The sequence below is a fragment of the Adiantum capillus-veneris genome, chromosome 2, assembly GCF_014529385.1.
Source record: "Adiantum capillus-veneris isolate H3 chromosome 2, ASM1452938v2, whole genome shotgun sequence".
In the NCBI taxonomy this organism is placed as follows: Eukaryota; Viridiplantae; Streptophyta; class Polypodiopsida; order Polypodiales; family Pteridaceae; genus Adiantum; species Adiantum capillus-veneris.
The window spans coordinates 179,805,264-179,828,769 of NC_140932.1; the positions used below are offsets into that span (position 1 = coordinate 179,805,264).

Sequence of the window (23,506 nt, forward strand, 5' to 3'; positions counted from 1 at the left end):
AGTTACTTGCATTTGCTATTATGTGCATATATTTTGTGAAAAGTCTTCATATGAAAAAAAATTCACGTGACGACCTCCATCTACAACCTTTACTCTATTGGTATGGTTCAATCTTCTTCAAATCCAAGAATCATCATTCCATTCTTTTCCATAAGTCATCTAGATTCCATCTACATGGACGGTTTCATGTCATTCAACTTTGAGAATTATGTCTAATGAGTGTATTTCACGGAAGTTTGCTTGGTGCTAAGATTAGACAAGACCAATCTCATAGCTATAACCATTGCGACACAAGATACAGTAAAATACTTGTTCTCAGGTAGATCATATATAGTAATTAGTGAACACATACACACTAGTAGCAACCGAAAATTCTTTGTATTGATCTATGTACCGAATCAGCTTCTAAAGTGGATGAAGGTGAAACCAGATTGGAAGTCCTCAATTTCTCCTCTTATAAATAGAGGCCCAGTTTTTGCTCAACTTTGCAAGCAGAAAATTGAGGCTCAGTATTGTGCAAAATGGGTTCCTCACGGGTGAACCAACGTCCTCTCATGGACTATCTCAATTTTGCTTCGCATTTGATTCATCGCATATTGCATTAACATTCAAAAGAAGTTTTGTTAATAAGTTTGAAACTAGTGGAATTTTTTTGCTTGCTTAATAATTCGCGAACAGTTTGGAAATGCCAAATTACTTCATAAAAGATGAATTAACAAGAGATCAGATTGCACTCTAGCATAGAACAAGCGTTGATGATGTGTGGTTCGATTGTGTTCTCAAAGAGTATGAAAAATTAGGCCCATTTGCAGGTAGGAAAAATCATAGATGATTTTTGGAGGTCAAACTTTTTTAGATCGCAAACAGACTAGGATCCAATAAGCTAGTTCACTGTTAATTTTAGTCTTATCTACAACGACTCTTTTATGTGATGGACAGACTAGGATCCAATGAACCATCTCACTGTGGAGATTCCCAACTCTTTTACATGATCGATAGACAAGGATCCAATAACTAGTTCACTGTGTGGAGACTACAGCTCTTTTATACGAGAGATGGCTAGAATCTAAAGAGCTAGTTCACATTGTTATTTTTTGCTCTTCTCATGATTGGATATTGGTGACATTTTATGGTAGTCTTGAGCCAGCTCAAAGATGATTAGCTTATTCAAAGAAGGGAGTAATGTCATTAGATGCTAATCTGGTTGTGTTGACATGGTGCTGATATGATACTGTGGCATCATGAGACGAACTGATTGGCATTGATGTGACAGCACTATACAAATGAAGAGAGGTCACAGAAGCAAAAAGATGCAGAGAAGCAAAATCAATGTGGCTGTACTTCTCCAAAACTCACACATACCTTTAGTTTGCAGTGCTGCTTTTGAGCTTAGTGTCATAAAGCATCAGCTGTAACGGAACAACAAGACAGAGCAAAGCATTAGATTTCGTACTTTACATAGCATCTTCTCTCACCATAAGAGAAACATTGTACTACGCTGTGTGCGTCTTATGAAGCAACAAAGAAATAATGCATGGGCCACCTCCAGTGCATCTCTCTCTCTGAGCGGTACTCGGCCGTTTGTTTCTTGAAATGAAAATCATTGCTTTTCAATTTCAGTTTTCACACGTAGGTTTGCAGATCAATATGAGTAAGGAGTTTGTCCCCAAGTTGTCATGGTGATTGACTGCAATGTTATACATGTCCCTCTCGACCCCTGTCTACATGATTTGCATAGCAAGGACTGCACGTGGCATGGCAGGCCTCATTCTCTAGTGCATGTGATGATACTTTGAGTTGCCCGATTACTTTTCTTGATATGCATGACCACGAGAAGATGCCTCCAGCCTTTGGGAAATCTTTTGGTAGAGGGCAATCATCTTATGAGGCCGACTGTGTATGCTCATTTGACGCCTATGGAGACGCAAATAGACTTTAAAGATAGAGGCCAGCATAATTTTTTCCATACGTTTTCCATGCGTATATGGAAAAAGTATGATTGGCCAGCCTGACTGAACTATATGTGACCATAGCCTACCTAAGACAAAAAAGATAAAGTAGCGTCCTACTTTAACCATTCCATAGTGACCTAAACTCATAAACAACCAATGAAACATAAAGTAATGTCCTACTTTAACCATTCCATAGTGACCTAAACTCTTAAACAACCTATCAAACATTTCATATGATGGGCATGGTAAAGCAAATTAAAAAATTACTGTACACAAGCTTGCTCTATGTAGTATCAGTCCTCGACTATCCAAGCAAAAAGAAGATTACTCTGAGCTAGAAGCTACACTAATGTAATGTGCAGCAGAAGTGATTTATGGTGATAACTCACGATGACTGCTCAATACGTACACAAGGTTCCTTTTAGTTCATGAGAGATTGTGCAATAGGCTAAAGACAGAAGAGAGAGATATTGTGAGTGAAGGTTCTACGAGTGTGAGGAAGAGAGAAAGAAAACAAGCACCAGTCCCAAACCCCCCTCCAAGGGCCCCCCTCTCTATTGCTAGAAAGGTATTTGCTTTAGATTGCACAAATGCTAATTCAATGGATCTAGATGCTGATGTGATCTGACTATGGATGCTTGGATCTGCGACGCTAAGGGCTGAAAATGCAAAACGCTACTGGAAGTCTCTGGGATCTGCAACTGACGAGGACGAGGTAATGGGCTGATTTGCTATTGCCGATGTCGAGGGTGCTGATGAGGATGGCTGAAAACTGAAAAACGCTGGAGGGCTGAATCAAAACGCTGGTGCTATGGCTGAGATCTGCAACTTTTGGAAATGCTAGGGCTGAAGTCTGTTGGTGATGCTAATTTGCTACTGTAGGCTGAAAACGCTAGTTGACTGAGTATGCTGATGGAAAAATGCCATGGCTGAAGTGCTGAAGAAGATGGTGAAAAACACTAGAGGATTTGGAATGCTGATGGGATGGCTGCCCCTAGGGTACTGCTCGTACTGGCTAACTATCACAAAGTGATGATGTGGCGTGCCCAATTGGAAGAGAAATGCATAGGGGACAAGAGAAACTCAATCCAAAGGATTTTTAACACCCAACCCACCAACTTATAGAACTTGTGGAGCACTAGCCGAAGGACCTAAAACCCTAAAAACCAAAAGCTTGATCTCTAGCTGAGAATTCCGTAAACCGTGTTGGCATGCTGACGTGGTAGGCTGTACAGATTTCCAAAAATTGCGCTGCTGATATTGACTTGGCAGGCTATATGGATTTCCAGGTTTTGCACTGCTGGCTGATTTGGGCAGATTTCGCAAGCTTTTGAGAGCAGTTCCTTTTGGATTGCAGTGCTTTTGAGGCTCTGCTGTTGGGCATCCCTTGTACTGTTTATAAGTGCCCTAGGGGTCACTTACAAACAATTGTTTTTGGGTTGTAGTGCTTTTGGACTATGTGCTTTTGGGGCTCTGCTATTGGGCATCCCTTGTACTATTTATAAGTGCCCTAGGCGTCACTTCTCTGGAGAGCATATGGGCACAAAGTCTCGGAGCGAGTTGGACCCTTGGGAGTTGTACTTTGCGAGCATAATATTAAATAAATTCCAGAAGGGGCGCCAATCTTTGGGGCTAGTGCGTCTTGGCTCGGAGCTCTGCTGTGCCGAGTCGACTCTCCTTCTCTCTCTCTCTCTCCCTATTTAAGTTCAATGATTTTTGCAGTTTCTGTCCGTGTGTTGCTATTGATTTCTCGCTTGGCGTGTGCAAGCCTGTAATAGTGGTATCAAAGCTCACAACGATTCTTCTTCTACGAGGATCCGATCCTTTCTGTAGCACACATGAAAAGAATCTGAAAAGACGACACCCCTTTGCGAGGAGATGAAGAAAAGTTGAAACCCAACACGGGAATTGAAGAAATCAGCAAAGATTTAAGTGAATTTCTGGCGGGAAATTTCGCCAGAGCGGAGTACAAACGTCAACGGCAGGTTGATACGTGTGTAAAAAGAGCACTCAAGAAACCGGAAATATGTGAAGCATCTAAAGAATTACCTCATTGATGAGATTCACTAGTGATGGCGACAGGCCGTTGATTCTCCTCTTGAAGCGGGAAGGAAGTTGTAAGAAAAGTCGAGTGCAAAAAAGCAAAAATTGTACTCACAAAAAGAGTTTGACAAAGCTCTTGAAGATGAACCTGCCAAGGAAAGGCTTAAAGCACTCTCAAAAGAAGAGGAAATCAATGGATTTCCTCGGTTATTTGGGCCGGAAGTCGACCTTCGAGGTGGTAAACATATCCAAGAAACGAGGATGACTCGGATTTTCTTAGTGTTCAGAGAGTTCTGACAGTTCGTTGTCCTCTAGTTCCAAAGAGGATGAGAAAAGGCGGAAGAAGCGGAGCAAAGGTTAGAAAAGCATATTTTTGGAAAAGTCTAGAGGGCATGGGAGGCTATCTAGCAATTCAAAGGAGAGCTCGTCCTCTTTTGACAGTGAACAAATGGACAAGAAGACCAAGGAGTTCAAGGATGGAGGTCAAGCAGTCAGGTTTAACATATTCAGGCTATCACGACACACATGGAGCCCTTGAGTTTATATAGCAATTTGATGTTGCCTTGTTGGGAGGTAGGTTCTCATAACGCTCTAAGGTGCGAAGGGCAGCATCTTACTTGAAAGGAAATGTGCAGAAATAGTGGTCTACTCCGTTGTTACACAGACGCACCTACAAAGTGGGTAAGTTCAAGAGAATTTTTATTTCAACTTGGATATCAGAAGGAAATGAGGAGAATGTCATCACAGCTTGGCATCATTTGAGAATGACTAAGAAAGACACGTTGAATGACAACTGCCAGAGGTTTTGCGATACATTTTTGCCAGTGTCCTCATTTCGGAGGGTCACTTTGAGCGACCAGATTGAGCGGTTTTGTTGTGGTTTGCCAAAAGAGATTCGACGGTATTGTCTGCAGCAGAAGTCTGATTCCATTCAAAGACTTATGGGACATGCCAGCAAGGCTTTGGAATGCATGCAGGCTCATTGACTTATCCTACGGACAGGTTAGTGTTCACCTCAACATGACAAGAGTCTTTCAGTGAGGAGAACAAACTAAGGGAACCAAATGCAACTTCATCAGAGAATTCCGAAGAAGAAAGAGAATCAGAAGATAGTACATATGAGGGTTCCCACGAAGCTGAGGAATTGGACGATGGTTTATCAGAGAATTCCAACAATAGAGATTGAGGTGCGAAGGACAGGGGAGGACAACAGTGCTGCCAACAGGTCATATGGCACAAAGAAAAAAGAACAAAAAGGTGAGCTCGGTCCACCGGATAATTTGGTCAAGGGTACTTTTTGGCCCTTGATGCAAAGTGGATGGAGGAGACCATCGCAAATTCTCTTCAAAGAGAGTTGTACCTTGAAGCTTTTGGAATATTAGCAGAGTCTATGCCAAAAGTTACTCTTCCGCAGGTTGAATCTGGTGCCGTGCAAACTGCACAAGAGGAAAGCCACTCCACTCCTTTGTCACAGATTGCCTACATTGAATAAAAACACTAATTTCTCTTTGAGATTTTATGGATACTGATAGGTTGACAGTATTTTGCGGGATGACTTTATGAATAGATGTGCACTGAATTGAAAATTTCCTTGATGAACTGAAAACATGTACTCTTTCATGTGTGTATTGTTAGAGACATGTAGAGAAATATGAAATATCTGCAGCATTTTGTCTAATGAATGATTTGAACTTAGTGCATCTCGACATCTGTAAGAGATCAACGAGATTTGGATGTGATGTTTAAGTAAATGAGAACTGAATGTGAATTGAACGAGATTCTAGTACATCAAGATGTCTATCTGGATGAGATGACTGGATGTTGTTGTGAGTGCATCAAGAGTTTTGGAAGGATGAGATGGCTACACAGTGATCTAGGTGCATCAAGAGTTCTGGACGGAATGAGATGGCTAGATTGAATGATTGAAACACGGCGTTCACTGTGAACTATGTGTGTGGATATACTGTATGGTGAGGATGGTCATGGGCATGGTTTCGGTAATTGAAATGTGAAAAGAAACAATATGGATTCGATAATACCAAGATTTAGTAGATCAAGACATCCATGAAAAGACCAACGTTGTATGGACGTGATTACTGAATATATTAAAATGATCATGATTTATATCTGAGACCCTCGACAGAAATGTGATTGATCAGTCACTGAGGTCTTTGTAGAAGTGCTAGATTGGTGGAGTCTGATGCATGAGTACATAGAGTTAGTGTCTACTCAAGAAAATTTCTCTCCTTTAGCCATTTTTACGGGCGTATCGAGGGCGATAACAATTCTTTCAAGAGGGGGAAATGTCACAAAGTGATGACGTGGCATGCCCAACTCGAAGGGAAATGGCCCAATGGACAAGCGAAACTGAATCAAAAAGAACCTTGAAGAAGTTGGGGCCTAAAAAGGGGTTATGATTTTTAAACCTAACCCACCAACTTAAAGAACTCGTGGAGCACAGGTCGAAGAGTCTGAAACCCTAAAAACCAAAAGCTTGATCTTTGGCTGAGAATTCTGCAAATCGCGTTGACATGCTGACGTGGTAGGCTGTACGTATTTCCGTAAATTGCGTTGCTGATACGGATTTTTGCGTTTTGCACTGTTGGCTGATTTGGGCAGATTTCGCAAGCTTTTGAGAGCCGCTGCTTTTGGGTTTCATTGCTTTTGGACTATGTGCTTTTGGGGCTCTGCTATTAGGCATCCCTTGTACTGTTTATAAGCGCCCTAGGGGCCACTTTCTCCAGAGAGCATGTGGACGTTGAAACCGGGCCGTAGGGCAGTAGACTTTGGCTTTCACCCAAAGCTTTACTTTAGACTTTAGAACACACAGAAACTTTGCAAATAAAAACTTGTAACGGGAATTGACACTTCAAACACACACGGCTTGGAAGCTAGAGTGCTACCAAGCAGACGCCAACACCTATTGGCTTCAAAGACTAGCCAACAAAGATTGGCGCCCCTTTCGGTATTTCTTTATTCTTAGTGCAAAGAAACGATCCGATCACTTTCACCTAACTCCCACCAAGCTGTCTAGACCTGTCCATGGCTGTAATCACAGGCTTCTGACCCAATTTTGCCAACATAACGGCGCAAAATCCCTGCAGGTCAAAAGTACACGCCTAGGACGCTTTTCCCTGCATTCCGGAAGCTTCACGGTGAGCTGCAGGTCAATTTCAGTGTGCTGTAATTTTCTGTTTTGCCAGGTGCCTACAGTCGTGTACACGCAATTCCAAGGCCTCTTCGAGGCTCCCCTGGCGATTCCCTGTAGTATAGGTGCAAAACCCTAAACCTGTAGAAAAACACGGCAGACTGTAATTCTCTGTTTTGGACTGTTTTGAGCGGAGCGAACACGTCTACGCGTCTCAGATGCTTCCGCACGCAATGGGACAGTTCCCGCGAGAAACTCTCCTTTTTCGCAATGCTTCGCGATGGAACTGTGCGTACCTGTACGGAATTAGCAATTAGCTAATCATGTTCAGAGGCTCTTGCCTTGGCAAACGCACATAAAATCCCCAGAACTCTACATGGTCATTTGAGGAGCCCAACTAGTTGGGCATTACCATATGTGCAACGGGGAGAGAGATCCACGAGAGCAAATCATCGTGCTACATAGAGCAAGGGAGAAGGCAAGCTTTTCATTGAACCTTCATCACCTGCACCAACTACTCTCACACACACTGTAGCACAATGAGCTGCAAATCAGCCTTCTCTCTCAATTTGGGCGCCCCCTCTAGTTGATGGATCTGGCAAACAGCCCTGGAGGCGACATGTGTCCAGTTTGCCTCTTTTGAGTTAATTCCTAGTACCACCGTCTTATAAGTGTAGTGAGGGGTCTAAATGACTTAAAACTGAGCCTAAACACACTTTTACTGCTCGGATTCCAATGTCGACTGTCCCAACCATCTCGTGGCGACCTGCCCTTCCCGGCTACGGCTGAAACTGTCGGCCGCACACTGGCCATACAATGTCCGGCCATTTGTGACTTCAAAATGAGGGTCCCAAAATTATATAAAATTCAAGGGAAAGAAACCAACAACTAAGGTTAGCAGTTGCTATGTCCTCGTGACATACCCCCCTCTTGAAATCGCAAACGTCCTCGATTGCATGCCATATATACATGCCATTGATGATCTTGTGTTGTTAGCACGCTTTTATCATCGCATGTACCCGCAAGAAAGGTCATAACACATAGATACAAATGACTTAATGAGACCTTCATACTTTCATCATTTCCATCTACGATAGAAGTGAGCATAATACCTTTACCACTTGAAGAGCGATGCACACTTCTATTGCACTGAATCCGTATGTACATTCGATGTGCTAGCTCCATCATTACCCCTCCTTTGCACACGTTGGGTTGGGGCATACGTAGGTTGTAACCTTAAGTCCTCAAGGTAAAGCTACAACACATTTGGTGACTTTGACAGTTCATGCTCTTCCATCCACTTTGCATCCGTAGGTGGATAGTTCTTGAACTTCACCAAATAGCGTCTTGCAAGTTGCAATCTGTCCCTTAACTTTTCTTTCTTTTGGCATGTGCTCCAAAAGGCTTGGCTGAATTTTCAGCTCTCTCTCCTCTTTCAGACTCCTGGGAAGCTTCAAAATCCACTTTTGTAAAAAGGACTTCTTTGCTAATCTTCTCTCTGACGTACCCCCTTTCACGTTGCCCCGAAATCCTTTGTCTTCTCCCTTCAACAAGGTATGACGAGTGTTGGCAACTTCCATAAGTTGAATAAGGGTAGCCACTTTGTTCTTTGTACAATAGTTTATGAGCCCTTCAGGCAGCCCACAACAGTACTTCTCAATCTGCTCCGTCAATGGCACAAACCTGTAGGAGGTTACTGAGAGCAACGCTTTACAAAACCTCCGATTGTACTCCTATAGGCTCTTGCAAGTAGCCGCAGTGAGTTGGTGACAATCCGTCATGACATCGGCTTCAAATTCATTTGACAGCCACGAAGATGCAAACATTTTTTTGAAGTATACCCATGTGGCAGGTGCCTGTCCTTGCATCAACAGTGTCGTCCACCATGTAAGTGAATTGCCTTTCAAGAAAGTGGCAGCTTTCCTAACCTTAGAGGCCTCTGTAAAATTCCCTCCTGCATAAGCTGTATCGAACTACTGGAGGAAAGTAAGAGCCTTTGCCTTATCCTCAACGCTGCTGAAAGTATCAAACTTTATAGTTGCACTATCACGTGTAGCGGAGAGAATAAGGATTTGCTCGGATCTAGTACTCCGCACACAAACACAAGGGACACTTTATTTCGCTTGAAAGAACTAAACTGAACTGAAAGAGAGAGACGAGAGAGAAAAGAGACGACATAGGGATGTCGGGTCCCAACCCTCAAGGTCCCCCTTGCTCTGTTGCCAGAGCAAGTACTTTCTTTATTGTTGCACAACGTTGCTACAATGACCAAATGCTGAGATGCTGATGCTGATGCTAATGGGTATTGATGCTATTGATGCTAGGTATTGAAGTACTGAAGGGGACTACGTCGAAGACGATGATGTCGACGACAGGTACTACGAGTTCAACGTCGAAAACGGAGAGGTCAACGACGAGGTACTAAGGGTCTTTGTTGATGACGATGAGGTCGACAACAGTACTGTGTCGAAGACGGTGAAGTCAACGACGGTTCTGTGTCGAGGACGGTGATGTCGACAACGGGATCTATGTTGAAGACGATGATGTCGACAACGAATACTGTTGTTCTATGTCGATGAAGATGATGTCGACGATGGTGACTGTGACAAGGACAACGATGGTGTCAAAGACGACGGCGTCAAGGCCGAAAACTGAAAACGCTAGGTGTTCTGCGGGGGATCTGCTACTGCGGCAATACTGCGGCCTGGATCTGCAACCGCTTCGCGGGCTAGGACAGAAATGCAAAAACGCTGGCTGATCTGACTGAAATCTGAAACGCTGGCTGATCTGCTGAATTCTGAAAACGCTAGGCTGATCTAGTACTAGATGGGGTATCTGGCGAGGATCTGCAACCTGGTGGGAGCGGGTTCTCCCGAGGCTAAGGCTGAAAACTGAAAACGCCAGGCTGATCTGGGTCTTCTTCTTCTTGAGAAAACGCTAGGCCTCCTGCTGAGGTGCTGCCTGCCTGCTGGGTGCCTGCCTCCTTGTGTCCCTGCTTCTACTGAGTGCCCAATGGTTTCTTTTATAGCTCTTTAGCAATTTTCCCTACCTACTTTTCCAACAAACTCATGATTTTTAAAAAGAATTCCAAAAGTCACTTACAAATAAATGACCTATAAGAGGCGGTTCACATGGTAGAAAATGCTCATGCTGAAATGACTGTACTATGCAAGAAAGGGTATGCAAGTGTGACCGGCCTGGGCATGCACATCCTGCTAGAGGCTCACAAAGTGCCAGGCTCAGTCCTACGCTAAGACTGACGCTAGACTATGGCAGAAGCGTGTCCACGTGGCGCAAGTGAAGTGCGCGCGTGACATGCACCACCTTCTTTGTATGCTTTTGGCTTTTCCAGTGCTCCCAAATTGTCATAGGAAAGCATCTGCAACATGGGCACTGTAATAGGGATCATCGGCATTCCTTGACCATTGACATTTTGCATCGTCAATGCCATATCTGGCTGCTGTCCAAAAAACCAACCATGCAAAAATTGCCTTGTGGCATCCCAACCTGGCTGATTGCTCTTAAAGCCTTACTGCATGCCAATATTACCATACATGGGGTTTGGCATCACGCCCTGCATAACCCCAAAGACTGTTCCTAGCATATATTGCTGGTTTTCAAGCGCATAACTAGCCATACTTTGGAACAAAGATCCACCCCCGAAACACCCATGATGTACTGTGGGTGGTGAAAAAACCTGAAAGGTGGTGGGCTGAACTGGCAAAGCCTGTGGAATAGGCATCATAACCAGCTATTCATGGACATAAAGAACTTGCCTTGGAGCCCCACGTGACTCCGCAACATGTGAGTGTTCCCCGCCCTGCTGAGACGCATAAGGGGCCTGGGCTTGAGCCTCAACAACCTCTAGTGCATGAGACGGTTGCCTTGTCTGCTCTGACATTGGTGGCGCTTGCACATATTTCATAAACCTAGGAATGTACACCAACCGAGAGAACACATTCACAGAAGCAACCAATTGTGTCATGAACACATCCTCTTTCAATTGCCCACTCATAAACCCTTGACCTTGTGGAGCATTCAAATCAACAAAAGGTACAGACAGGGGTGGCCGTGAACTCTCGCCAACCTCGAACACTGGAGGAATAGCCAGTCTGTCCTACGAAGAGGAAACCTCTTCCCTGGCGTCGTTTGTCCTGTCAACCATGGTGTAATTCCAAGTTCCTGTACTCTATGTCTTCACCAAAAACCAACCGAGGCTCACGTCTTGAGGAAAAAGTGATTCTGACCCAGCAACGGAACCATGAAACCGGCCCGTAGGGCGGTAGACTTTGGCTTTCACCCAAAAGTTTACTTTAGACTTTACGACACAAAGAAACTTTGCAAATAAAAACCTGTAATGGGAATTGATGTCACAAGACTGGCACCACGTGCCAATAGAAAAGAACAAGCTGAACAAACTTTTAGTAATTCAAATAACAACTGAATTGAAATAGAGAGAGCACACGCGACACGGAGTGGCATAATTCCACCCTAGAGAGTATTGGCCCCAAACCTTGGCACCCCTCTCAGTATTTCTTTATATTGCATCAACACAGTACAAGCCGGTACTCCAGACTCTACACCTTCTTTAGGAAGCATGCCAAAGAATGAGCCCATGGCCTCATATTTAAAGGCCCAAGGCTCAAAAGCAGTTTACATGAAAGGCCTTCAAATTTCATTAGCATCTAGTCCAAAAGCAATGCCCAAAAATCTGCCAACACATTTTGCGGATATCCATACAACTACCACGTTAGCAATGTCAACGTGTTCTGCGGAAATTCGTACAGTTCTGCCACGTCAACAGTCAGCGGAAAATCCGGGCTGTGTGTGTGTGGGTCCTGCTTTCTTTAGATGCCTTTATGTCACTTGGGCCCCATCGGACGAGGTCCCATAAGTTGGTGGGACTTCTTCTTCTTCTGTTGCTTGTTCTTCTTGGGGTTTAGGCCCCTTGGCCGTGATCTGAAGGTTGGCTCTATTCTTCAGTGACTTGACACGTCAGCAGTTTGTGACATCCCCCCTTCTTAAAAGAAAGTAATCGTCCGCGATTACAGCAGCATATCTGCAAAACAACTCAACTTAGCTCAAAAATTTCTGAGGGACATTCCGAGAGACAACTAGTTTACTCTTTTTGTTAAGGAGTTGGCTTCTCCTTTCGGCTCTTTTGATCAAGGAGTTGGCTTCTCCTTTCGGCTCTTTTGATCAAGGAGTTGGCTTCTCCTTTTGGCTCTTTTGATCAGAGAGTTCGCTTCTCCTTTTGTCCAGATCGAAACTCTTGATATTCCGACGTAGTAAAATTAGCCATCACACCCAGACCGCACTGATCTTCCACAGGTGTCTTGATGCACTAAAATTACATACCCAGGCAATCTCATCCAATTAGGAATATTCAATGGTTGACACAGGCTGTGTGTGTGTGGGTCATGCTTTATTTATATGCCTTTATGTCACTTGGGCCCCATCGGACGGAGTCCCATAAGTTGGTAGGACTTCTTCATCTTCTGTTGCTTTTTCTTCTTAGGGTTTAGGCCCCTGGGCTGTGATCTGAAGGTTGGCTCTATTCTTCAGTGACTTGACACGTTAGCAGTTTGTGACATCCCCCCTTCTTGAAAGAAAGTAATCGTCCGCAATCACAACAGCATATCTGCAAAACAACTCAAGTTAGCTCAAAAATTTCCGAGGGACATTCTGAGAGACGATCAGTTTGCTCTTTTCGTTAAGGAGTTGGCTTCTCCTTTCGGCTCTTTTGTTCAAGGAGTTGGATTCTCCTTTCGGCTCTTTTGATCAGGGAGTTGGCTTCTCCTTTTGTCTAGATCGGAACTCTTGATATTCCGACGTAGTAAAATTAGCCATCACACCCAGACCGCACTAATCTTCCACAGGTGTCTTGATGCAGTAAAATTACATACCCAAGCAATCTTATCCAATTCGGAATATTCAGTGGTTGGCACAGGCTGTGTGTGTGTGTGTGTAGGTCATGCTTTATTTATATGCCTTTATGTCACTTGGGCCCCGTCAGACGGGGTCCCATAAGTTGGTAGGACTTCTTCTTCTTCTGTTGCTTGTTCTTCTTAGGGTTTAGGCCCCTGGCCCGTGATCTGAAGGTTGGCTCTGTTCTTCAGTGACTTGACACGTCAGCAATTTGTGATATCCCCCCTTCTTGAAAGAAAGTAATCGTCCGCGATTACGACAACATATCTGCAAAACAACTCAAGTTAGCTCAAAAATTTCCGAGGGACATTCCGAGAGACAATCAGTTTGCTCTTTTTGTTAAGGAGTTGGCTTCTCCTTTCGGCTCTTTTGATCAAGGAGTTGGCTTCTCCTCTCGGCTCTTTTGATCAGGGAGTTTGCTTCTCCTTTCGTCCAGATCGGAACTCTTGATATTCCGGTGTAATAAAATTAGCCACCACACCCAGACCGCACTGATCTTCCACAGGTGTCTTGATGCACTAAAATCACATACCCAGGCAATCTCATCCAATTAGGAATATTCAGTGGTTGGCACATCACAATGCAGAACAATTGCTCACATATGCATGTTACAGACACAACAAACAGCACCGTTGAGCACTCCCCCGAGACAAACGGTCTGCGGTATGAAGCTACTCAACGACTACCTCGTCACTCCCTCCGCAAATAACCTAAAAAGGTCCGGGCCATGAGCTCAAAGGACTGTACAACCAAACGCTCCCCAGACCGCATCTTGTGTCACTTGGAGGTTCAAGCATACAAACAAACGCTCCCCAGACATCCCATCTGCGTCGTTCGGATGTTCAAACAATACCAAAACAGCATTTCTCACTACTCCACCCGGGAGTTAAATCAGCAATCATTGAAACCAGTATTAAAACCGAAGGCAAACAATTCAAATCGGCACCAAGACAGGTTTAAAACAGATAGCATCCATTTCCAACAAATTTCAAACAATACTTTCTCAAACAATGTTTAAAAGTATCTAACTATAAAACAATTAGAGAGCTCATTCAAGGCTTTGTTCAGACAACCAAACTTTGAGGATGACTGGCTTGCCCTTCTGTGTCACGGTGATGGTTCGGTTCCAAACCTGGAGAGTCGCATCATTCTTGTCGTGCCAAGGCATGCCCAAGAGAACGTTGCAATTGCCCAACTTCATAATGTGGAAATCGGCTTTTCCATGATATTCTTGGATAGTCACTGGAAGAGCACCAATGAGCGGTATCACTTTCTGAGTTTGCCCCGTGGCTAGCTCAGCTTCAATTTCTCCACCCTCTGCATCACAATCAAAGTGCATCTGCTTCAAGAATTCTTGATGGATGAAGTTCTCCGTAGCTCCGGGGTCAAAGAAAATAAGGGCTTTGAAGCCGTTGACTTTGCCATATGCTCGACACAATTCATTTGTACTTTCAAGGCGTATGCCATAGATATCAGGGACTAGTCCAATAGCGGGTCTAGCTCTCTTGGCTGGCGGTGGCCCTGAGGATCGTTCTGTCGTGGGAGCAGAAGGTTGCTCTAAAGACTTCGAGGCTCGCTCAGGACATGTAGTAAATGTATGTCCTGTTTGAAAACATCCAAAGCATCGGTCTTCTTGTAAAAGGGTTTCTCGTTGATGTTGTGTCAGACGAGGCCTTTGAGATTGGGTGTCACGAGACTCCCGAGCATTTGTTCGTTGTTATCGAGAGTTGTGGTTAGTGGCCGGAGGTTCTTCTGTGGTAAACTCCAACTTTCCCTTCATGAGCTTGTAGCCGACAGCGGCATGGTCCATAAGCTCTTGCATGGTAGAGACTTGCTTGGAGAGAATATATTCCTGCAATGAAGATGGTAGTCCAATGGTGTAGCGCTCGCACTGGTCCTCCAAGGAAATGAACTTAAGGGACACGTAGTTACATGACTTCTATGTTTGAAGTCAGGATTTTGGCAAAGTGGGGCAACTTGAAAATGCTTGCCAGGTCCTTGGAGCATGCGGTTGTGTCGCGATTGAACTCCACCATTGCATAGCATTATCTTTAAGAAATCCCGCTGCTTAAGAAATCTTGGATTCTTCTGTATAGTTCCCCAAAGAATAGATGTTGTCGAATTGCTGTTGGAACTACAATGCTTTCTTGCGATCTTTCACCCGGAAAAAGTAAAAAAATTTGATTGTCGTGCCGCCATCTTTGAAATCTTTGGGTTGGTTAGGCGCATATCCCAGGTATGGATAATAAGGGTATCCATATGGGCTCCAACCATTGTAGCCTGTTGGCGGTGGCGGTGGCGGTGGTGGTGGTGGAGGTGGGGGCAACGACGGTGGCAAAGGCAGTTGCACTCGATCAGGGTCAGATGGCTGCACCATATTCCTGAAAACTCCCCCAATTGGAATAGACGACTGTGAAGGTTGCCAATTGGAAGCCCTCGTACTTTCTGGTGTCGGAGGAGGAGGTACCACCTGAGGCATCAGAGGGGGTAACGTGTAATTCAAAAATTGTTGAAAACTTTGCAGCATCGGAAGATTCTGCTGAGGATGCCACGAAAGAATGTCGTGAAGCTCGTTGAGAAGAAGCTGCGAATATTCTGCTGAATCCATGAACGCCATGTCTTGGGTTCTTTATGGCTTATGCCCTGTAAAACAGAGCGATGAAGTAAGGGTGGGAGTGGCTAGTAAGTCCGGGGTCGGGACCCAAAGATACTTTAAATAAAATTCCATTAGTCTCTGGTTTGCTATGTCTGCTCTTTTGTAGGACCGGTATGCTTTCAGAAAAGCACACGCCTGATGCTCTGATACCACTGTCACAAGACGGGCACCACGTGCCAATAGAAAACAACAGATTGAACAGACTTTTAGCACTTCAATAACAACTGAACTGAAAGAGAGAGAGAGAGCACACGCGACACAGAGTGGCGGAATTCCAACCCAGAGAGTATTGGCCCCAACCCTTGGTGCCCCTTTCGGTATTTCTTTATATTGAATCAACACAGTACAAGCCGACACTTCAGACTTTGCACCTTCTCTAGGAAGCATGCCAAAATATGAGCCCATGGCCTCATATTTAAAAACCCTAGGCCCAAAAGCAGTTTACATGAAAAGACTTCAAACTCAAAAGCATCTGGTCCAAAAGCAATGTCCAAAAATCTGTCATTTTGCGGAAATCCATACAATTGCCACGTCAACACTGTCAGCGCGTTTTGCAAAAATCTTCCACATCAGCACTGTCAGTGCGTTTTACGGAAATTCGCAGTTCTGTCATGTCAGCAATCAACGAAAAATCCGGGCTGTGTGTGTGGGCCCTGCTTTATTTATATACCTTTATGTCACTTGGGCCCCATTGGACGGGGTCCCATAAGTTGGTAGGACTTCTTCTTCTTCTATTGCATGTTCTTCTTAGGGTTTAGGCCCTTAGGCCGTGATCTGAAGGTTGGCTCCGTTCTTCAGTGATTTGTGACAATTGACACTTCAAACACACATGGCTTGGAAGCTAGAGCGCCACCAAGTAGATGCCGACACCTATTGGCCCCAAAGATTGGCGCCCCTTTCAATATTTCTTTATTCTTAGTGCAAAGAAACGATCCGATCACTTTCACCTAACTCCCACCAAGCTGTCCGGACCTGTCCATGACTATAAATGCAGGTTTTTGACCCAATTTCGCCAACATAGCGGTGCAAAATCCTTGTAGGTCAAAAGTACACACCTAGGACGCTTTTCCCCGCATTCTAGAAGCTTTACGGTGAGCTGCAGGTCAATTTCAGCGTGCCGTAATTTTCTATTTTGCCATTGTTAGGTGCCTACAGCCCTGTGCATGCATCCCAAGGCCTTTCCGAGGCTCCCCTGGCAATTCCTTGCAGTTTAGGTGCAAAACCCTAAACCTGCAGAAAAACACAGCAGGCTGTAATTCTCTGTTTTGGACCGTTTCGAGCGGAGCGAACATGTCTACGCGTGTCTCAGATGCTTGCGCACGCAATGGAACAGTTCCCCTTTAAAACGGACGAGTTTTCACGCGAGAAAACTCTCCGTTTTCGCAATGCTTCCCGATGGAACTGTGCGTACCTGTGGGGGATTATCAATTAGCTAATCCTTTTCAAAAGGCTCTTGCCTTGGCAAACGCGCATAAAACCCCCAGAACTGTACATGGTCATCTAAGGAGCCCAACGAGTGGGGCATTACCATATGTGCAACCGGGGGAGAGAGATGCACGAGAGAAAATCATCGCGCTACATAGAGCAAGGGAGAAGGCAAGCTTTCCATTAAAGCTTCATCACCTGCACCAACTACTCAAGTCTCACACACACTGTAGCACAATGAGCTGCAAATCAGCCTTCTCGCTCAATTTGGGCGCCCCCTCCAACCGATGGATCTGGCAAACAACCGTGGAGCTGCTATGTGTCCAGTTCGCCTCTATTGAGTTAATTCCTAGTACCCACCAACTTTCAAGTGTAGCGAGGGGTCCAAATGACTTTGAACTAAGCCTAAACACCCTTTTACTTCTCGGATTCCAATGCCGATTGGCCCAACCATCTCATGGCGACCTGGCCTTCCCGACTGCGGGTGAAACTCTAGGCCGTCAGTTGTTTCACACTGGCCATACAATGTCTGACCATTTGTGACTTCAAAAAGAGGGTCCCAAAAATTAAATAAAAATCAAGGGAAAGAAACCAACAACTAAGGTTAGTAGTTTCCACGTCCTCGTAAGAGACGCAGAGTCTCAAAGAAAATTGGTCCCTCAAGACTTGTACTTTGTGACCATCATAATATAGAAGTAGGCCGGTCTTTGCGGCCAGTGCGTCTTGGCTCGGAACTCCTCCGTGCCGTGTCGACTCTCCTTCTCTCTCTCTCTCTCTCCCTATTTATGTTCAGAGGATCTGCAATTTCTATTCGTTTGTTGCTATTGATTTCTCGCTTGGAGAGTCCAAGCCTGTAACACTGACGAATTGATGATCCAAAATGCTAAGCTTGGGGTCTCCTTTATAGCTTTAGGCTGGGTTCAGCTTGTGTAAGAGGATTCTTCAGAGGTCTAAAGAGGCGACAACTCCCTCCACCTCCCCTTTCTCAATTGGAAGCCTTAATACCCGCTGAGAAAGCTGAAGATTCACCATATTCTGGTTCTTGTGTGACAACGGACAAGCACATAACCCCTTCTATGATCGTGATCCAGGCAAAAAAATTTGCCTCGTCACCGCCCTTGCAGAATAAAGTCTTTGTCTCTGAACAAATACCAAATGCAGTGGTGAAGAATAACTTTTTAAACTTGAAGACTCCAATCCTTGCCTTCAACGATGCAAAGAATAAAACAGATACAGACTCTTGCAGCACAACTTTAGTCGCTATAATCAAATCTTTGGACAACTTGTTCTATTGATAAACCTTTACAAATGGATATACCTCCAAACACTATTCTGTCTCAATCTACGACATCCCTTCAGGAGGATTTTACTATTCTAGACAAACCAATGTAATACCTTATATATTTCCAACCAATGGTCATCACTCAACAGAAAACTCAAGTCAGTTTACCAATAGTTTCACTCCAAGCAGATAAAGATTCAATCTTTTCTTGAACAAAGCTCAAAGTTACAAATGACTTTTACAAAAGCACTAATCAAGTTGCAGATGTGATACTCGTACTTTTGACAAAGATGAGACAAGTTACAGATATGATCCATTTTCAGTTTGGCAAAATAGTTATGGCCAATAACAGTGCCATGACGTGGGACTTAACAGAAAGAGCTTTGGATGCAAAAGCACTATAACAATACATTTCCTTCTCCCGGAGTTTCTACAACTACCCTGGGTTTTATTTTAAATGGGAGGGAATGTCATGATTGTGACGTATTCTTTGTTTTTGTTATTACATTATACACTCTTCTTAATTCATTACAGATGCAAATGTGAAGTGTGACTAACCCAGGAGGACCCCTCTTCTCGAATGGTCACAACCCTTCGCTCTATAGTCATGCCTCTTCACCGGAGACTAAAGCAGAGGATTCGAGCCGTAGTATCTCAACATCCAGAGTACAGATGAGGATGGATTCATCACCAATCATATCACCCTCTTGTATTGGGCACCCATTGTATCAGTGGTCACACACACCCCACACAGTTCCAGCTAGCAGCACTTCAGGATTTATTTTAGTATCGCTTCTTTTGTATCTAGACATGGTATTGGATTCACCAGTTTGTAACGGATTGGTCTCATAGGTCATTTTGTGTCACGTGCACATGGCTCGGAGTGCCACGTGGACATACTTCATCAACTTCCAAAGCCAGTTTTTCCCTTCTTCCTAGATAGGGATGTCTAGAATCCTAGGAGGATTAGTACCGGCAATTTTGCGAGCCTGTTCGCAGGACCTGCATGTCCGAACAAGTCCATTAGATTAGGTTTTCCAGTTTAGAACCCTGTCACGAGGACGTGGCAACTGCTAACCTTAGTTGTTGGTTTCTTTCCAATGATTTTTGTTTTATTTTTGACACCCTCTTTTTGTAGTTGCAAATGGTCGGACATTGTATGGCCAAGGTGAACGGTAGTTTCACCCGCAGAAGGGAAGTTGGTCAGCACTGGAATTCGTATAGTAAGAGGATGTCTAGGCTCAGTGCAAGATCATGTAGATCCTCGCGTCGCAGTTAGCAAGTTGGTGAATACTAGGACGTGAACTCAATAAAGGCATAAAGTCAAGGTGGAATCACCAACAGAAAGTATCCGACAGTTGGGCCACATTGCACTTTTGGATGCGGTCTCAATGAGGATCGATGGTCAGATGACCAGTGGGAGCCCACCTGCTTCCTAAACATTAGGGAACTGCTATTTTGGGCCGTGAAATGTGTTCGCGTCATTACCTTCGGAATGACAAGGGGAACATTTTACAACTCTACCGTGAAGTCAATTGGACAACCAATCGGGAGATTTTTAGGCGGTAACCCCGAAACGGGAAAAAGCTTGTAATCACGCCAAGTGGCACAATTCTGTGCACTTGCCTCATACTGAAAAATGGGTGCTGATTTTTAAGCTGGGAGAGGCCTCATTTTGCAGTTTGTCACACGTTAAGAGCTATTGAGTGCTTTCTTTCCACTCTATGTAGAGTGTGGTGCTAGGAGTGATATCCTGCACACTACACACTGCTCTCTCTCCCCCCTACGTGCAGTTATGTGATGCCCCACAAGAGGGCTCTTCATTTGACTGATGTACAGCTGTGTGGTTTCATGCTTTTGTGCTGAGGCAAGAGCCTCCTTGAGCAGGAACAAGAGTAGCTAACTGCTACTCCAAAAGTAGGCACCGGTGAGGGTCATAACCTCACCAAACAGGTGTGTTTTCAGCGTTGTGCATGCGCTGTAAATTGACTGTTTTTCAGCCATACGGACGCTAGAACCATTGGGAACGGTGCCCTACTGGCAGAAGACAGTTCGGGGACTGTTTAGGGCTGAAAACAGAGCAAAAACCAGTAAATACAGCGTGCTGAATTTACTGTTTTTGGGCAGGAATCAGAGGGTTTATGCCAGTGGAAGTGAGTTCCAGCAAGGGAATTGGTTTCGCGCAAGTTTTGGGGCTGTTATGCTCCCGAAATTTGGCCAAAACAGGTGGTATCTAGTTGGATACAGGTAAAGAATTCCCAGGACTCTACTTTGTAATTTACCCTCTCAAAGAATAAAGAAATACCGAAAGAGGCGCCAATTTGGGGCCTACAGGTTGTGGGCGTCTGCTCGGGGCATTCTAGCTTCCGAGCCGTGTGTGTACTTAAGTGTTAATTCCTGTCGCAAGTTCCTTTTGCAAAGAACTCTCTCTCTGTGTGTGTCTAAAGTAAGGTAAAGAATTTCGGGTGAAAGCCAAAGCCTACCGTCCCACGGGCCGGTTTCAAGGTTCCGTTGCCGGGACATCAATCACTTTTTCCTCAGAGAGTGAGCCTAGGTTGTTTTGGGTAAAGACACAAAGTACAGGAACGCGGGATTACACTATGGCCGACAAAGGGAAGGGCATTATGGAAGAGGGTTCCTCTTCGAAGGACAAACAAGAAACTCCTATGGTCTTTGAGATTGGTGAGAGCTCACGGCCACGTCAGACTGTACCTCCTGTTGATGTGAATGTCCCTCCAATAGTACAGGGCTTTATGACTGGGCAACTTGAGGATGATGCGTTCAGGACTTAGTTAGTTGCCGCGGTGAATGTGTTTTCGCAACTGGTGCAAAATCCAAGGTTTATGGAGTTCTTGCAAGCGCCACCAGTGCAACAACAAAATAGGCAACCTACACCGCGAACGGAGCTTGTTGAGGCTCAAGCCCAAGTTCTTCATGCGACTCAGCAGGATAGGGAACACTCGCATGTTGCGGAGTCAAGGGCTCCAAAACAAGTTCCTCCCGTCCTTGAGCAGGTGGCTAGAACGCCTATTCCACAGGTTATGCCAGTTCAGCCCGCCACCTTTCAGAGCCCGCATGCTGTCTTGAATGGATAGGGAACTGGATACCAGACAATGCATCTAGTTTTTCCACCACCCACGGTACATCCTGGGTATTTCGGGGATGGATCTGTGTTCCAAAGTATGGCTGGTTATGCGCCTGGAAGTTAGCCGTACATGCCAGGAACAGTGTTTGGGGGTATGCAAGGCATGATGCCAAACCCCATGTATGGTAGTATCGGCATGCAGCAAGGTTTTCAGTGCAACCAGGGCCAGTTTGGGGTGCCACAGGGTCATTTTGACATGGCTGGTTTTTTTGGACAGCAGCCATATATCGCACCTCTGACGCAAAAATGTTAATGGCCAAGATGTGCCGATCATGCCCACTACAGTGCCCATGTTGCAGACCATTCCTTATGACAACTTCCGGACACTGGAAAAGCCGAAAGCTTACAAAGAAGGTGGTACAGCTGTAAAGTTCAACGCTTTCAGTGGCTTCGAGGATCAAGCAAAGGCCCTCACTTTCCTCCAGCAGTTGGATACAGCCTATGCAGGAGGGAATTTTACAGAGGTCTCTAAGGTCAGGAAAGCTACCACTTTCTTAAAGGACAATGCGCTTACATGGTGGATGACATTGTTAATGCAAGGACAGGCACCTACCACTTGGGTTTACTTCAAGCAAACGTTTGCATCTGCTTGGCTGTAAAATGAATTTGAAGCCGATGTCATGACAGATTGGCACTAACTTACTTCGGCTACATGTAAGAGCTTGCTCGAGTACAATCGAAGGTTTTGTAAAGCGTTACTCTCAGTGCGACCTCCTACAGATTTGTGCCATTGACAAAGCAGATAGAGAAGTACTGTTGTGGGCTGCCTAAAGGGCTTCAAGACTACTGTACCAAGAACAGAGTGGCTACCCTCACTCAGCTTATGGAAGTTGCTAGCATTGGTCTTGCCTTGTTGAAGGGAGAGGACAGTGGGTTTCCGAGAAACGGAAAAGGAGGGTAGCAGAAGAAAAATTCAGCGAAGAAGCCCTTTGTGAAAACGGCTCTTCAAGCGTCACAGGGGTCAGAAAAGGCCACCAAAGACAAGGATTCAGTCGGGACTTCTGGAGCGTAGGCAAAGAAACACAAAAGGAAGCCTTTTGTGCGCAAGTCGCTCGAGGAAAAGAAGGTCCTTATGGCTGAAAATAAATGCTTTATATGCGAGCAGCCTGGTCACTTTGCTACCAATTGTCCACAAAGGAAAAGACCAGCTGACTCACATGATAAAGAGGACCAGAAAGGCAAGAAGCCTAAACGAACGGCAAGTTTGGTGCCAGACATGGTGGGTGACAAGCCCAGTACAGATGCCAGTGAGTTATGCAAGGCATGGGGTAAAGTTAGGGATCAGACGACACTCATCTTCTTTGATCCACGTGCCAAAGCAAACTTTATCTCACTAGAGCTAGCTATAAAGCTGGCATCAGAGTTGAAGAAATGGGGTACACAGCACAGGCAGGCTTGGCATGTCTTGGCCACTCAGAGTGTGTTACTCCCATTATTGGAAAGTTGTGTCTGCATATTCAGTCATATGTGGACACAGAAGAATTTTATATCATGCCATTGGAAGGGTGAGATGCGCTGCTTGGAATTCAGTGGATGTTCAGAGTGCATGGCGTGTTGGATGCCTTCGGCAAGACGATCACCCTCCAACATAGGGGCAAAACTCATGTTTTGGACGTAAAGCTCAAATGGGAGTCTGTCCCTATTGTATCTGCTTCTGCTATCACTTCTGTAATAAAGAGTCATCTTTCTGTGTACTTGATTTTTGCACGTGATGTCTCAGATAATTGTCAGTCAAATTTATTTGTGTCAGATAAAGAAAGGTCAACATTTTTGCGAGAGTTTGGTGACTGTTTCTTTGATTCATTACCGTCGCAATTGCCACCAGAGAGACCTGAGGATCACCGGATAGATTTGGTGCCGGGGTGTACACTGTAGCCCACCAAATAGACCTACCTCCCTACAGGGTTAGCGCGGTGCAGCAGAAAGA

General features: G+C 44.8%; 1 protein-coding gene across 1 annotated transcript in view; it reads right to left on the reverse strand.

Annotated features, from left to right (window-relative positions):
* Positions 1–787: 787 nt before the first annotated feature.
* The window catches only part of LOC147464160 (uncharacterized), a 67,753-nt gene continuing 45,034 nt past the window's right edge, over positions 788–23,506 (reverse strand). Inside the window, exon 4 of the mRNA XM_086493133.1 lies at positions 788–1,409. The gene's annotated coding sequence lies outside the window, so the exon portion shown is untranslated. The remainder of the gene's footprint in view (positions 1,410–23,506) is intronic.